Source organism: Podarcis pityusensis (assembly GCF_964106645.2).
Source record: "Podarcis pityusensis genome assembly, chromosome: 4".
Lineage (NCBI taxonomy): Eukaryota > Metazoa > Chordata > Lepidosauria > Squamata > Lacertidae > Podarcis > Podarcis pityusensis.
Window position 1 is genome coordinate 928,293 of NC_138027.1, and position 15,482 is coordinate 943,774.

A 15,482-nucleotide genomic window follows, 5' to 3' on the forward strand; every position below is an offset into this window, starting at 1 on the left:
CAGTACCCACCCCCCTCCTCATCTCTCAGAGCGAAAATACCTCTGGGGGCGGGATCGATAAATAGGATAGCTTGAAGAACACACCAGCCCTGTGTGTACCTAGAGAGAACAATTGTATATATAGTGATAGTAAGTTGTCATGGCAGTGAGTCGCGCATGAGTGCAGTTCATTTAAAGTTGGTTTTATTCCAAGAAAATAACAGATTACCAGGAGCTCCTCTCCCGTGAGCTGGTCGCCATTACGATGATGACTCAGCTAAGTTCTCAGTGTCACATTTCATCCTACAAGTGCAACGTGGGAGGAAACTTCTCTTCATACTCTGTGACGAATCGCGTCCTTTTTCCTGTACCCCCCCCCCGCTCTTGAATACTCAAAGGCTGGCCAGCCATTTCTGAGAGGCTATCAGTGGAGTTCGGCCTTTCACCTACATTCTGGGAGAGTGTTTCCATGACAACCTCCCCTCTCTTTGCTCTGGGACATCTTCCAACCCTGGCAGCTGCTTAGAATCAGAAGCTTCCTGTATCCTGACATCAGTGTTTATATAGAGAAGAAGTAAAAATGTCAACTAATATCAAGAAAGGACAGCCAAACCCAACACTCCTTACTTTAATGGCAAGATGCCGCTCCATTGTGTTTGAGCTTATTGTGGTGGTTTTTTTAAAAAAGAATAAGACTTTGAAAGGGAGGAGCTGCCGAGCTGCCTGCTGCTGCCTGTGTACTAAAAATTTTGTGGACTGTGACTGGGTGACTTGACTTTGACACTTTGGAATAGTTACGGCTAATGGGGTAGATAAACCTGAGAAAAGCAAAGTTAAAGACAAAAGAGGCTCCAAAGACCAACTTTTGAAGAGTCAGTGATGCATAAGTTAACAGAAATAAGAACAGATGTTAAAGGAACCCAGCAGAATGTACAAGAGCTAAAACAAGAATTTACAGATTTGAAATCAGGTTTTCAAGAGGCCAGGGAAGAAGTTGCTGATCACGATAAAAAGACTGATGGAATTGGAAACAGTGAGAGTACTTGATGTGGAGAGGACCCAACAGGAGGCGCTTAATGCAATTGCCTTCTTACAGATGAAGGAACGTGAGAACCAACTGAGAGTGAGAGGCACACCTCAATTGGAACAAGATAATCTTAAGGATTGGCTAATTGAGGAGTTTGCAGCCTGCTGGGATCTGGAAAAGACGAGTTAAGGTCCTGGATTGAGATGGCCAATAGGTTTGGGCCTAAGAAAGATTCAAAAGTGGTATATGACTGTATACTGGTTTTCAAGACAAAGGAACAGAGAGACAGGATTTTGAGCCTACATTACAAAAAAGGTCGGAAGATAAAAGACAAGCCAATTGTTTTGTTCAAGGAGATTCCAAAACACTTTTTGAATTTAAGGAACAATTACGCGGACCTGGCTGGAGCTCTGAGAAGGAAGAATATCTTCTTCAGGTGGGAGTTCCCAGAGGTCCTCTCCTTCAAATTTCAAGGAAGGAAACAAAGAATTAAGACCGTTGAAGAAAAAATGAGGGTTTTTTGGGGGAAAACATTGAGGAACTTGGATTGGAAAGCCCACAGGCATCAGGGGCAGGTGTGGGAACTCCCTAATATCACAAGATGGCACTGAGAATTTACTCTTGGAATGTTAACAGCTTGAACTCACGACTAAAGGAACCAAGTATACCATGTGTTAGCAAAACAGAATTTGGATATAATTTGTCTGCAAGAAACTCATGTCACCAGATTACATAGAAAAGTACTTCAGAATAAAAGACTTGGACAGGAATTCATTTCATCAAACAAAGTGAAGAAAAGAGGAGTTGTCTTCTATTAAAGTAAAATGGAATCCTAAAATGTTTAAAGAGGAGGGAAGATATATTGCAGTAGAAGACAAGGTACAAGGCGAGAAATATTTGCTCTTGGGAATTTATGCACCAAATAATGGCAAAGCGGATTTTTTTTAAGACTCTGGAAACAAGACTTCTGGATTATATGGATTACAAATTGATTTTGATGGGAGATTTGAATGGTGTCGCATCAATGCTTATGGATAGAACACAGAGACAGAAAGGTATGAATTCTGGCAGACTAGCAAAGGTCTTTTTTGAAATGGTGGACAAATTTGATCTGTCAGACATATGGAGAGTGAGAAATCCAACAGAAAAAGCCTTCACATTCTATGCCGATGCAAATCAATCATTCTCAAGAAGTGACTATTAATGGATATCCAGAGACATTGTTCCCAGAGTAACAAAGTTGAAATATGCCCAAAGACTTGCTCTGATCATAATGCTGTGTTTTTGGAAATGAAAATATTTCTGCAGGGATCCTTCAGATGGAGAATGAATGATGATTTGTTGAGGAATGAACAGACAACTGGGAAAGCCCAAAAGACTCTTAAAGATTACTTTCAGATACGGAATAAGAAAATAGACAATATTTTGTCTCAATTAAAAGATAGAAGAATTTGAGATGTAACCCAAAGAACCTGCAGATCCAAAAGGAAATTAAAGCTTTACAGATTCAGTATTCCCAGAGTATAAACCAGGAAATAGAATGGAAAATAAGGATGATGAGACAAAGGAATTTTGAATCTGCAAATACATGTGGAAAACTGCCTGCTTGACAATTAAAAAAGAGACAGAAACAAAGTACTATTACTAATATTGTATCAGAAGGAAGTCTGTGGAGAACCCTGCAGAGATAAGAAGATGCTTTCAGAAGTGTTATAAAGAGCTGTATAAAAGTGGAAATGAAGATAAAGATAAAATTGAGCAATTTAAATGGATTGCAAAAAAATCCCCAAAATAAAAAGATCCTGCTTAATGGATTGATTACAAGACAAGTGGTTGAGAATGCAATAAATCAGATGCAGCTAGGCAAATCACCAGGGCCAGATGGTTTGTCAGCAAAGTACTATAAGACCCTGAAAGACTGGCTTATTCAGCCATTGATGGACATATGCAACAAGATATTAAGAGGAGACAAAGCACCTGAAACCTGGAAAGAAGCTTTTATAACCCTGATGCCAAAACCAGATCAAGATAGATCCAACGTGAAAAATTATAGACCAATCTCACTACTCAAAGTGGATTACAAAATTTTTGCTAACCTTTTGGCCAATAGGTTGAAGAAGGTGCTAGCAGATTATATTCACAAGGATCAGGCAGGATTTCTGCTTGGGAGACATATGAAAGATAATATTAGGAATATAATCGATGTGTTAGAACGGTTGGATGTTAAAAAAAACCTCTAAAGCGATGTTAATGTTTATTTATGCTGAGAAGGCCTTTGATAATGTTTGTTGGAGTTTTATGAAAAGGAATTTAGAAAGTATTGAGGTTGGACAAGAATTTTTAAATGGTATTAATGCGATCTATTTTGAACAAAAAGCTAAAATTATAGTTAATAATGTGGTTTCAGAAGAAATTAGAATTGAGAAAGGAACCAGGCAAGGGTGCCCACTTTCCCCTCTGCTTTTTATTTCGGTCTTGGAGGTTTTGCAAAATATGCTAAGAAAAGAGGAGGAGGTTAAAGGAATAACAGTAGGCTCTAAACAATATATAGTGGTACCTCGGGTTAAGTACTTAATTCGTTCCAGAGGTCCGTACTTAATCTGAAACTGTTCTTAACCTGAAGCACCACTTTAGCTAATGGGGCCTCCTGCTGCTGCCACGCCGCCAGAGCATGATTTCTGTTCTCATCCTGAAGCAAAGTTCTTAGCCTGAAGCACTATTTCTGGGTTGGTGGAGTCTGTAACCTGAAGCAAATGTAACCTGAAGCGTATGTAACCCGAGGTACCACTGTAAGTTAAAAGCCTTTGCTGATGATCTGGTGTTAACTTTAGAAGACCCAGACTCCAGTGCCGTGAAAGCACTGGAGCTGATTCAGGAGTTCGGACAAGTAGCAGGATTCAAGTTAAATAAGAGCAAAACCAAAGTGTTGGGGGGGAAACTTAGATAATGAGGAGAGAGAAAGCCTTCAGGAAAGATAGGCCTTGTTTTTGTGCAGAAAGTGAAATATTTGGGTGTGAATTTATCAGTGAAAAATTTGAATTATATAAAGATAATTATGAGAAACTATGGAATGAAATTAAGAGAGAACTTGAGATCTGGTCAAATTTAAAATTGTCATTAATGGGCCGAATATCGGTGGTTAAGATGAACGTATTGCCAAAGATGTTTTTATTCCAAGCTTTACCAATTATTGACAGTGTTAGACGTTTTAAAGAATGGCAGAAAGCATTGTCTAAATATGTCTGGCAGGGGAAAACCCCCAGAATTAAATATAAAATATTAACAGATGCAAAAGAGAGGGGGGGATTTTCCCTGCCAGATTTGAAGATTTATTTTGAGGCAGCAGCTTTCTGCTGGATTAAGGAATGGATTCAAATAGATAATGCTGATGTGTTAGATTTGGAAGGATTTGACAATGTATTTGGTTGGCATGCATACTTGTGGGATGACAAGATATTGGCTCATAAAGGTTTTAAAAATCATGTAATTAGAAAATCTTTATATAATGTATGGATAAGATATAAAGCTCTCTTGGAAAGGAAAACACCCAGGTGGTTTTCACCAACGGAAGCAAACGCACAGAAAAAGTTGAATATGGAGAGTAAATGGTTGAAATATGCTGATTTACTAGTGGAAGATAATGAAGAATTTAAATGAAGACCATTTGATAAAATTAAAGATAAATTGGATGGATGGTTACAATGTTATCAGATTAATGAACTATATAAACTTGATAAGAAAAATGGTTTTGCAACAGAAAAATCGAAATTGGAAACGGAATTGTTAGATACCAATGTTAAAAATCTCTCTAAAATGTATAATTTGTTGTTAGAATGGCATACAAAGGACGAACAAGTTAAATCTGTGATGATAGATTGGGCAAGAGATGGACACAATATAATGTTGGCAGATTGGGAAAGGCTGTGGAAGAAAGGGGTTAAGTTTACTGCATGTACTGTATTAAAAGAAAATATTATGAAAATGCTGTATAGATGGTACTTAACCCTAGTGAAATTAGCAAAGATGTATCATACAAATGATAACTTGTGTTGGAAATGCAAAGAAAAAGAAGGTAGTTTCTATCATATGTGGTGGATGTGTCCTAAGGTGAAAGACTTCTTGGAAAAGATATATAATGAGTTGAAAAAAATGTTGAAAAATACATTTATTAAAAAACCAGAAGCCTTTCTACTTGGAATAAGAGGACTGGAATTGCCCAAAAAAGATGTTAGACTGTTTTTGTATGCCACTACAGTGGCAAGACTTTTATTAGCCAAAAATTGGAAATCGCAAGAGATACCAACAATAGAAGAATGGCAGATGTTGAACTTTTTGGAGCTGGCCGACCTGACTGGAAGAATCCGTGACCAGAAAGGAGACACAAGAGGACTGGAAGAAATTTAAAGACTATTTAGCTAAAGATTGTAATATAAGATAAAGAGAAATTTCTTGGAAGTAACAATTAGGTTTAGGAGTAGAATAAGAATATGTTGTTAATAAACATTAAGGATTAGAATATTAATAAAGGAGAAGTTGTTAGTAAATGAAAGAAGTTAATATTATTAGAAATATGAATTTGGAGAACTGCTAAACAGGTGATATAATGAAATTCAGGTAGAGGGGATTCAAGGAAGTCATAGAATCATAGAATCATAGAGTTGGAAAAGACCACAAGGGCCATCGAGTCCAACCCCCTGCCAAGCAGGAAACACCATCAGAGCACTCCTGACATATGGTTGTCAAGCCCCTGCTTAAAGACCTCCAAAGAAGGAGACTCCACCAAACTCCTTGGCAGCAAATTCCACTGTCGAACAGCTCTTACTGTCAGGAAGTTCTTCCTAATGTTTAGGTGGAATCTTCTTTCTTGTAGTTTGGATCCACTGCTCCGTGTCCGCTTCTCTGGAGCAGCAGAAAACAACCTTTCTCCCTCCTCTATGTGACATCCTTTTATATATTTGAACATGGCTATCATATCACCCCTTAACCTCCTCTTCTCCAGGCTAAACATGCCCAGCTCCCTTAGCCGTTCCTCATAAGGCATCGTTTCCAGGCCTTTGACCATTTTGGTTGCCCTCCTCTGGACACGTTCCAGTTTGTCAGTGTCCTTCTTGAACTGTGGTGCCCAGAACTGGACACAGTACTCCAGGTGAGGTCTGACCAGAGCAGAATACAGTGGCACTATTACTTCCCTTGATCTAGATGCTATACTCCTATTGATGCAGCCCAGAATTACATTGGCTTTTTTAGCTGCCGCGTCACACTGTTGGCTCATGTCAAGTTTGTGGTCAACCAAGACTCCTAGATCCTTTTCACATCTACTGCTCTCAAGCCAGGTGTCACCCATCTTGTATTTGTGCCTCTCATTTTTTTTTGCCCAAGTGCAATACTTTACATTTCTCCCTGTTAAAATTCATCTTGTTTGTTTTGGCCCAGTTCTCTGATCTGTCAAGGTCGTTTTGAAGTGTGATCCTGTCCTCTGGGGTGTTAGCCACCCCTCCCAATTTGGTGTCATCTGCAAATTTGATCAGGATGCCCTTGAGTCCATCATCCAAGTCGTTGATAAAGATGTTGAATAAGACCGGGCCCAAGACAGAACCCTGTGGCACCCCACTAGTCACTCTTCTCCAGGATGAAGAGGAACCATTGATGAGCACCCTTTGGGTTCGGTCAGTCAGCCAGTTACAAATCCACTGAGTGGTAGCATAGTCAAGACCGCATTTTACCAGCTTCTTTACAAGAATATCATGGGGCACCTTGTCAAATGCCTTGCTGAAAACAAGGTAAGCTACATCCACTGCGTTCCCTTCATCTACCAGGCTTGTAATTCTGTCAAAAAACGAGATCAGGTTAGTCTGACATGACTTACTTTTCAGAAATCCATGATGACTATTGGTGATCACAGCATTCCTTTCTAGGTGGTCACAGACTGTTTGCTTAATGATCTGCTCCAGAATCTTCCCTGGTATTGATGTCAGACTGACTGGGCATTAATTATTTGGGTCCTCTCTTGCCCCCTTTTTGAAAATAGGGACAACATTTGCCCTCCTCTAGTCTGCCGGTACTTCGCCTGTTCTCCAGGAATTCTCAAAGATGACTGCCAGTGGTTCTGAGATCACATCTGCCAGTTCTTTTAATACTCTTGGATGCAGTTCATCTGGCCCTGGAGACTTGAATACATCTAGACTAGCCAAGTATTCTTGTACTATCTCCTTAGTTATTGTGGGCTGTGTTTCCTCTGCTGAATCATTTGCTCCAAATTCTTCAGGTCGGGCATTGTTTTCTTTATCGGAGAAGACTGAGGCAAAGAAGGCATTGAGGAGTTCAGCCCTTTCTGTGTCCCCTGTTTGCATTTCACCATCTTCTCCTCTGAGTGACCCCACTGTTTCTTTGTTCTTCCTTTTGCTACGAACATACCCATAAAAGCCTTTTTTTTTTTTTTTTTGCTTTTAACCTCTCTAGCAAGCCTGAGTTCATTCTGTGCTTTAGCTTTTCTGACTTTGTGTCTACACATGCTGGCTATTTGTTTGAATTCCTCTTTGGTGGTTTCCCCCCTTTTCCATTTTTTGTACACATCCTTTTTTAATCTTAACTCAGTTAAAAGTTCTTTAGATAGCCACCCTGGCTTCTTTAGGCACCTTCCATGTTCCCGTCTCATTGGTATTGCCTGACGTTGCGCTTTTACTATCTCCCTCTTAACAAACTCCCAGCCATCATGAACTCCCTTTCCTTTTAGTATTACTGTCCATGGGATCTCACCCAGCACTTCCCTAAGTTTTATGAAGTCGCCTTTCTTAAAGTCAAGAAATTGAGTCCTAGTATGCTTGGCTGCTCCTTTCCGCTGTATAGTAAACTTCAGAAGAGCATGATCACTCGTGCCTAATGATCCTTCCACTTCTACCCCACTAACCAGGTCATCAACATTGGTTAGGACCAGATCTAAAATGGCTGTTCCTCTTGTTGCTTCTCTCACTTTCTGGACAATAAAGTTGTCTGCAAGGCCAGTGAGGAATCTGTTTGACCTTATGCTCTTGGCTGAGTTTGACATCCAACAAATATCTGGGTAATTGAAGTCCCCCATTACTACTATCTCCCTTCCTTTGGCATGCTTGGCCATCTGTCCCACAATGAGGTCCCTGTTATTCTTCTCTCCCTTAATTTTGACCCAAATGCTCTCACTTTGGCTTTGAGGTTCTAGATGGCCCTGGTGGTTCCCTTCCATCTCTGTGAAGGGTTCTGCTATTCTGTTGTATCTGAAGGGCTGTTCACAGGTAAGATGGAGAGATGCTTGTGCTGTGATTCCTGCACTGGAGGGGGTTGGTCTAGAGGACCCTCGAGGGTCCCTCCCAACCATCCAGTTATGTGGTCCTATAGTTAAAATACTCATGGGATGGGATGTGCCCTGCCAAACCACCCTGTAGCCCAAGCCGCATTCACCAGGCGAGACCCGGTGAGCCGAAGGAGCGCTCCGCAGTGGCAACGGAGCTGCCCAGGAGACAGTTTGGGGAGAGAGAGAGTCAGAGGGGTTGGAGGGAGGGAGAAGTGGCTCTGATCTGAGTGGATCATCCGCTCTGAGGAGAATATCTATGGAGCCAGAGGAAGGAGCCTCACAGCTGAGATGGGGAGACCATGTTGAGGGTCTGAAGGGAGTATTCAGATGGGAGTGAAGCTGGAGGGAGAAGCTGTGGGAAGACTCTCCTTTTCTTCTGGGGTCTTCTTCCAGTCAGGAGGAGAGAGATCTTCCAGGAAAAGGAGATTCCCAAGTCCGTGGCAAGGGCTGAGAGGATCCCCTGGGTCTGGCATACAAAGGAAAATACCTCAGGAGTGGGATTGCTAAGAGAGAGGGGAAGCGAGGAAAAGTGGCCCCTCGCTGTGAAGGAAGCTGGGCTGTGTCAAAAGTACCTCACAGAAATCGAGTTGGACTCGATGGCCCTTGTGGTCTCTCTTGTGATACACCGGACAAGAGTGTAAACAGAGGCTGAACATGGAGCCTGGCACACTTCCCTTGCGTAACTCTGCTTGCAAGCTATCCGTGCCTCCTGCAAAAGTCCTCCTCAGGCCTCTTTCTCTTGCCGGTAGCAGAGCGAAACACAGCGGTGAGAAGCGGATTGCAGCACGTGTGTAATAATTCAGAGCAGACACAAGGCAGTCCTTATCTTCTCTTGACTTTAATCATGTAGAATAACACCATAAATTCAGACCTGGCGAGAACTGACACATTCTCCCTCTCGCATAGCGTCCCAGAGTCAGACTGAAACACTCAGAGTCAAACCACTCCCTTAAGTGTTTCTAACCACGCCTCAGGAAAGAGACGTCACCAGAACTCTTTAACTCTGTGAGTTCTGAAACCATTAACACCCCCTCTCGTCACGAATCCTGAGGGAAACTGTGAACCCCTATTTACAGACCTCTTTGAGTTCAACTCACCTCCCATTGCCTTTTGCCTCCCACTGGCATCTATCCCAGGCAATTGTTGAATCCCTTCCACACTCCCAGAATCACACTGTGCGAAACCAACCCACGCACTGGTGACCTGAAACCTCTCCGGTGGAATCCCCTTTGTGGTCCGAGTTGACCGCCGGAGCACAACCTCGGGCGCTCCTCCTGACCCACTGGGGTCAGCAAGTGTGTCTCCAGCAAGCTCAGAAGACTCCCCCTCTGACTTGCTGCATCTTCGGGCCTCCTGCACTTGGCTAACAGGAGATGAAGGCTCACTCTTGGGTTCTCTCTTAACCTGGGGAGAAACCCACCCCTGTGCTTGACCATCATCGGCAACCTGGTCTTCAGCAACAGGCTCCGCCTCTGCCTCTCCTTCCTCCCTTTCTTCCTCCCTTTCCTCCCCCTCAGAATCGGACAAGCATTCTGAGAGAAAATCAGAACCATACCTAGGTTGTGACCAACCACCCTGCTCAAAGAACTCAGCATGCTTGCTGACCAGCAGCGTGGTCTGATCACCCTCTGGGTATGCAAACTTCCACCCATTTGTTGCAGGATCATACCCACAGAAGATCATGTCCTGGTACCTAGGACCACCCTCCTTCCGTTGCGCTGTTGGTATTGGCACTGAAGCCTTGGAACCAAACGAACGGAAGAAATGCACCTGTGGCTTCCTCTTGTGCAACAGAAAAAACGGTGTGTCACCTACATCGTGATTGTAGGACCTGTTAAAAATAAAGCTGGCAAACTTCCAAGCCTCACTCCAAAAGCCCTGAGGCAGCCCAGAGTCACACAGTAAAACCCTGACAGCTTCAGCCAGTGCTTCACTCCTGTGCTCTGCCACGCCTCTCTCTTGAGGAGACTTTGCACCTGTCACCTGGTGACGAATTCCCTTTTCCTTGAAGAACTCCTTCAGAGCAGACCCAGTGAACTGTGACCCACGGTCGCTCCTGAACTCTTGCACGTGTTGATTTAAAGCAGAGTCTCGTGCCCAGCGGAAGGATGAGGAGTACGTGCTGCATACTCTATATTGCTTTATTTACAGTTCAAAGCTGGTATATTACAGAAAGACATCTTGCCTCTGCCGGAGCAGAAATGCATCCTCTCTCCTCGACAGCTCGGAGAGAATCACGCAGTGAAAAACAGGAAACCAGTGTACGTCACATCCAGTCTCCCTTTCCCGTGAGAAACTCCAACAGTACAGACTGTGGAATGTAAACACCTGTCTCGTGACAAGCCCTTTCGCTGCACAGTGAAGGAAAGCAGAAACCAACATCCTCCCCCTTTCTGTGAACATCACTGGGCAGCGTGTTCGTACAATATCAGTACAAACCCAACTTCTGCACATAGGTACAGTGTTGATCCCTTGATACAGTCTTGGACAATACATCAGCAGGAATTTCATTACCTGGCATATAGGACACCGTTACGAGTCCCTTCTGAATACATTCCCTAGCATGCTGCAACTTTAATTGCAAGTGCTTCGTGCTTTGCTTACAACCTTCAGACTTCAGCAAAGCCAAACATGCTTTGTTGTCCTGGTAAATCTGGATTGGACATTTAACAGGAATTTTCATATCTTTGCACAATTGTATTAACCATTCACAATCCTTAAGTGAATACGATAGTGCATTCAGTTCGGCTTCACAAGTACTTAAGCTAACTGTTGTTTGCTTCTTGCATGACCAATCAAACAGACTCTGATTGTACATGTAGCAAACTCCAGACGTACTTTTCCTGTCTGTAGTGTCACTTCCAAAACTTGCATCTGCAAATATCTCAAGACCACCAGACTTCTGATTGTTAAATCTCAGTCTGTAATGCATAGTGCCTTTCAAATACCGCGCTATGCGTTTCAGAGCTTTCCAATCCTTGACACTAGGATTGTTGACTTGTCTGCTTAGCAAATTACAGCTAACAGCAATGTCTGGTCTTGAACATCTGGCAATGAAGTTTAGCTTGCCTAGCACACTCCTGTACAGTGTAGTGTCAGAAAATGCTTCTTCAGTGTCATCTACCTGATAACCTGTTGTCATCGGTGTGTCTACAGGGTTAGCATCCATCAGATTTAGTTTGCTTAACACATCAGCAATTTTCCGTGACTGGTGTACTAGAATGTTACCATCTTGAACTCTCTCTATTTCCAGAGATAGGTAGTTGTTTACCTCACCAAGATCTTTCATGTCAAAGTGCTCTTTCAGTTGAGCTAGGGCGTTATTGTACATTGCGACATCTTTCCAAAAGAATAATAAATCATCAACATAAAACAAACAGTACAGTTTCTTTTGCCCCTCCTCTTTGACAAATACACATGGATCAGCTTTTCCTTGCTGAAAACCTAGAGAAAACAATACTTCAGTGAGTTTTGTGTGCCAACACTGTGCACTTTGTTTGAGACCATAAAGGGATTTCTTCAGAGCACAAACAAATCCCTGTTTTACCTGTACGCTATCAGGTGGAAGCATATAAAGTGATTCATCTAGAGATCTGTACAGAAAAGCTGTATTAATATCATGGTGACTAATGTGTAGATTTTCCTCTGCAGCTAGCTTGAGCATAAGCCTAATGCTTTCATATCTCACTGTGGGTGAATAGGTCTCGTGATAGTCTTCACCTGGTACCTGTGCAAAACCTCTGGCTACCAATCTGGCTTTGTGTCTGACTATCTTGCCATTTTGATCTGTCTTCGCTTTGAAGACCCATTTGCTTCCAAGCAGTTTCATTCCTGGAACTACTGGAACTAGCTCCCATGTTTTGTTCCTTTCTAAGGAATCAAGCTCAGCCTTCATGGCATTTAACCATGGCTCAGCTTCCTTTGAATCCAAACCCTGGATGTCTTGGAAACTTGAAGGTTCAAATACCTTCTTGGAGCTTTTAACAGCTGTTACTGCTATCGTAGCAAACTCATCAGCAAATCTCTTTGGAGGTCTGCCTTTTGTGGCTCTCTGTGACCTACGAATTAGCCTTAAGTCTTCAACACTCTCCTCTTCCTTCTTAGGAGAAAAACGACCTATTGTGAACAATGGTTCCTCCAATTCTTGATCAGAGCTTTCAGAGGGTCGCATAGAGGCTTTCGCACTCTTGAAATCCTCTGAATCACCCGATTCAGTTTCAGATTCAGACTCAGAACCTTCATCAGTGGGTTGTTGTGGTTGCTTTTGACTATCCTCAGTCTCATCACCGTCATCAGGATAACATTGGAAAATTCCCACATTCTCCCCCCACTTTGCATTGTACTCAACACTTCTCGTGAGCTTAATTGTCTTAGAGTCAGTCATCATTATTCTGTAAGACCCTTTCTGATAACCTAGAAAGATACCATGCAATCCACGCTTGTCTAACTTGGAGTTTTGTGGTGAGCGAACCCACATGTCAGAACCAAAAATCTTCATGTGTTTGATGTATGGCTTCTTGCCAAACATCTTCTCATAGGGGGTACAACCAATCGCTGAAGATAACCTGCGATTGTAACTGTAAACAAAACACGAGAGAGATTCGGCCCAATAACTCTCTGGAAGATTGGCATCATGCAGCAAGGTTTTTAACCCTTGAAGCAATGTCTGATTTGCCCGTTCCGCAAGTCCATTCTGCCATGGCGAGCGAGGACTAGACAAATCGTGTTGAATTCCTTTCTCAGTCAGAAAAGCTTCAAACTGCTGAGAAGTGAATTCTCCCCCGCGATCACTGAAAAGAGTCTTTATCTTCTTACCATGCACATTTTCCAACCAAGCACAGAATTCCTTGAACCTAGGAAAAGCCTCTGATTTGTGCTTGAGATTGTACACAAAAATATATCTAGAAAATGCATCAATGAGAACCATGAAGTATCTATTTCCACCCAAAGAGGGCGCTAGTGGTCCAACCAAATCAGCATGAACAACCTGGTATGGTTCTGTAGCTTGCCTACTAGACACCTTACCTTTCGCAGCCATTTTCACCTTGTTTGCTGCGCATGCTTTGCACTTCATGTGGTACCTGCAGGGTTTAATAGTCATACCTTCAACCAAGGCAGGCATTTTAGATACTGCCTCAAAATGCAAATGACCAAATTTTCGGTGAAAATCATGAATACATTCTGCATGCAAACTTTTGTTAGAACCTGCAATGCAACAAGTGTCATCCTTTTCAACATCATCATAATACAAAACAAACAAACGATCAACATATTCAGCATGCAATACATAATCATTTTTCTTTGTGATGATGCACTTCTTGTTCTTGAAGGATACGTCAATGTTCCGCTCATTCAGCTGTCCAACGCTGAGCAGATTATGTTTGGCGTCTGGCACGTAAAGCACATTTTGTATCGATAAGTCCAAACTGTGAAGAACAACAGTTCCGTAGCCTTTACTGGGAATAGTGTGGTCATCCGCCTGGTGAATCGCACCTTCCTGCGGTGTAAAAGACACAAACAGTCTCTTATCGTTGCACATGTGGTGGGTCGCCGCTGAATCAACAACGAAGAAAGATCTAGACGTCTTCTGGACCTCTGCAACCTTTGGAGTGAAGCGTGAAACCATAGCCTTGTGCTGCGTTGTCCTAGACACCGGACCTTTGCCTTTGCCTCGGCCTTTTCCGCGCGATGAGCTTTCGCTGCGCTGCTCTGTCTTGGCCCTGGGATATCTGCATTCCCTCTTCATATGGCCTAGACGTCCACACGAGTAGCATTTCACTGCCTTCAAAGCTTTGGCGCCATCTGGTGGTTCCACTGCACTATGGGATGACGTCTGTGAAGACTCCCCCTTGCCCATGCAGCTAGCACCCCGGCGATCTGCTTCATTTAAAATCACGGCAGTAACAAAGTCCACTGTCAGCTGAGCGGTTGGCTGCACAGCAATCTGGGTTGCAACAGACTCCCAACCTGAACCCAAAGATTGTAGTATCATGAAAGAATACACAGCCTCTGGAAAGTTGAGTCCTCTCTGTTGCAGCTCATGTCTCAGATTTTGCATCTCCATCAGATGTAAACGCACATCTCCACCTTCAGCAAGAGCCATATTATGCAGCTTGTTAAAGTAAAACATAGTGGATCCAGCTTCTGTCCTTAAGTGAGCCTCTCTCAAAACGTCCCAAATTTCTCTGGCTGAGGTCTTATCACGCAATAGACAGAGCTCTTCTGGGGATACTATCAATGTAAGAGTTCCCCTTGCTTTGGAATCCTTAGCTTCCCATGCATCTGTAACTGGAACTGGGGGGGTTTCTGTAATCACCTCAAACAAACCCTCTTTCCGCAGAATTGCCTCTGCATACAGAACCCAGTCCGCGTAATTTTTCTTGTTGAGCTTAGGAATCCCACAAGCATCCTGAAGGGCCATCATGACTCTGGCATTAGCCTTCAGCGTCATATATGCTGCTTTAAATCTTGCTGCGTCACTGCTGCAGCTGCCTTATTCCAAAAGCGCACTTAAAAGTTACTTTCGATTTCCCCAGCATAGTAACTTGTGCCTGGGAGCCTTTTGCCTATTCCCGGCAAAACGGCTTTGAAAGTTCAAAGTCCAGCCATAAAGCCATTAACTAGAAGCTGGCAGGCTGCCCGGAGCAGTAGCACATACCTCATCAATCACTTTTACGCGCAGAGCAGATTCCGTTCCGATCTGTCCCTCTGCATTCCGATCCTTTGCCGGCACTCCGATTCGACTTCTGGGCCCATAACCACGTGTTGATTTAAAGCAGAGTCTCGTGCCCAGCGGAAGGATGAGGAGTACGTGCTGCATACTCTATATTGCTTTATTTACAGTTCAAAGCTGGTATATTACAGAAAGACATCTTGCCTCTGCCGGAGCAGAAATGCATCCTCTCTCCTCGACAGCTCGGAGAGAATCACGCAGTGAAAAACAGGAAACCAGTGTACGTCACATCCAGTCTCCCTTTCCCGTGAGAAACTCCAACAGTACAGACTGTGGAATGTAAACACCTGTCTCGTGACAAGCCCTTTCGCTGCACAGTGAAGGAAGAAACCAACAGCACCTTGGTGGAGAACCTTAGTTCTACCTCCGCAACCCAATCCTGGATGAGTTGCGCCGCCTCTCTCTGCGACCTGAGA

At 43.1% G+C, this 15,482-nt stretch overlaps 1 protein-coding gene and 1 long non-coding RNA gene across 2 annotated transcripts in view; both read left to right on the forward strand.

Moving 5' to 3' along the window:
• Positions 1-15,482, forward strand: part of LOC308475218 (uncharacterized protein) — a 172,343-nt gene that overhangs the window by 102,473 nt on the left and 54,388 nt on the right. The gene's annotated exons all lie outside the window — the stretch shown is intronic.
• Positions 1-15,482, forward strand: part of LOC308475448 — a 73,193-nt gene that overhangs the window by 577 nt on the left and 57,134 nt on the right. The gene's annotated exons all lie outside the window — the stretch shown is intronic.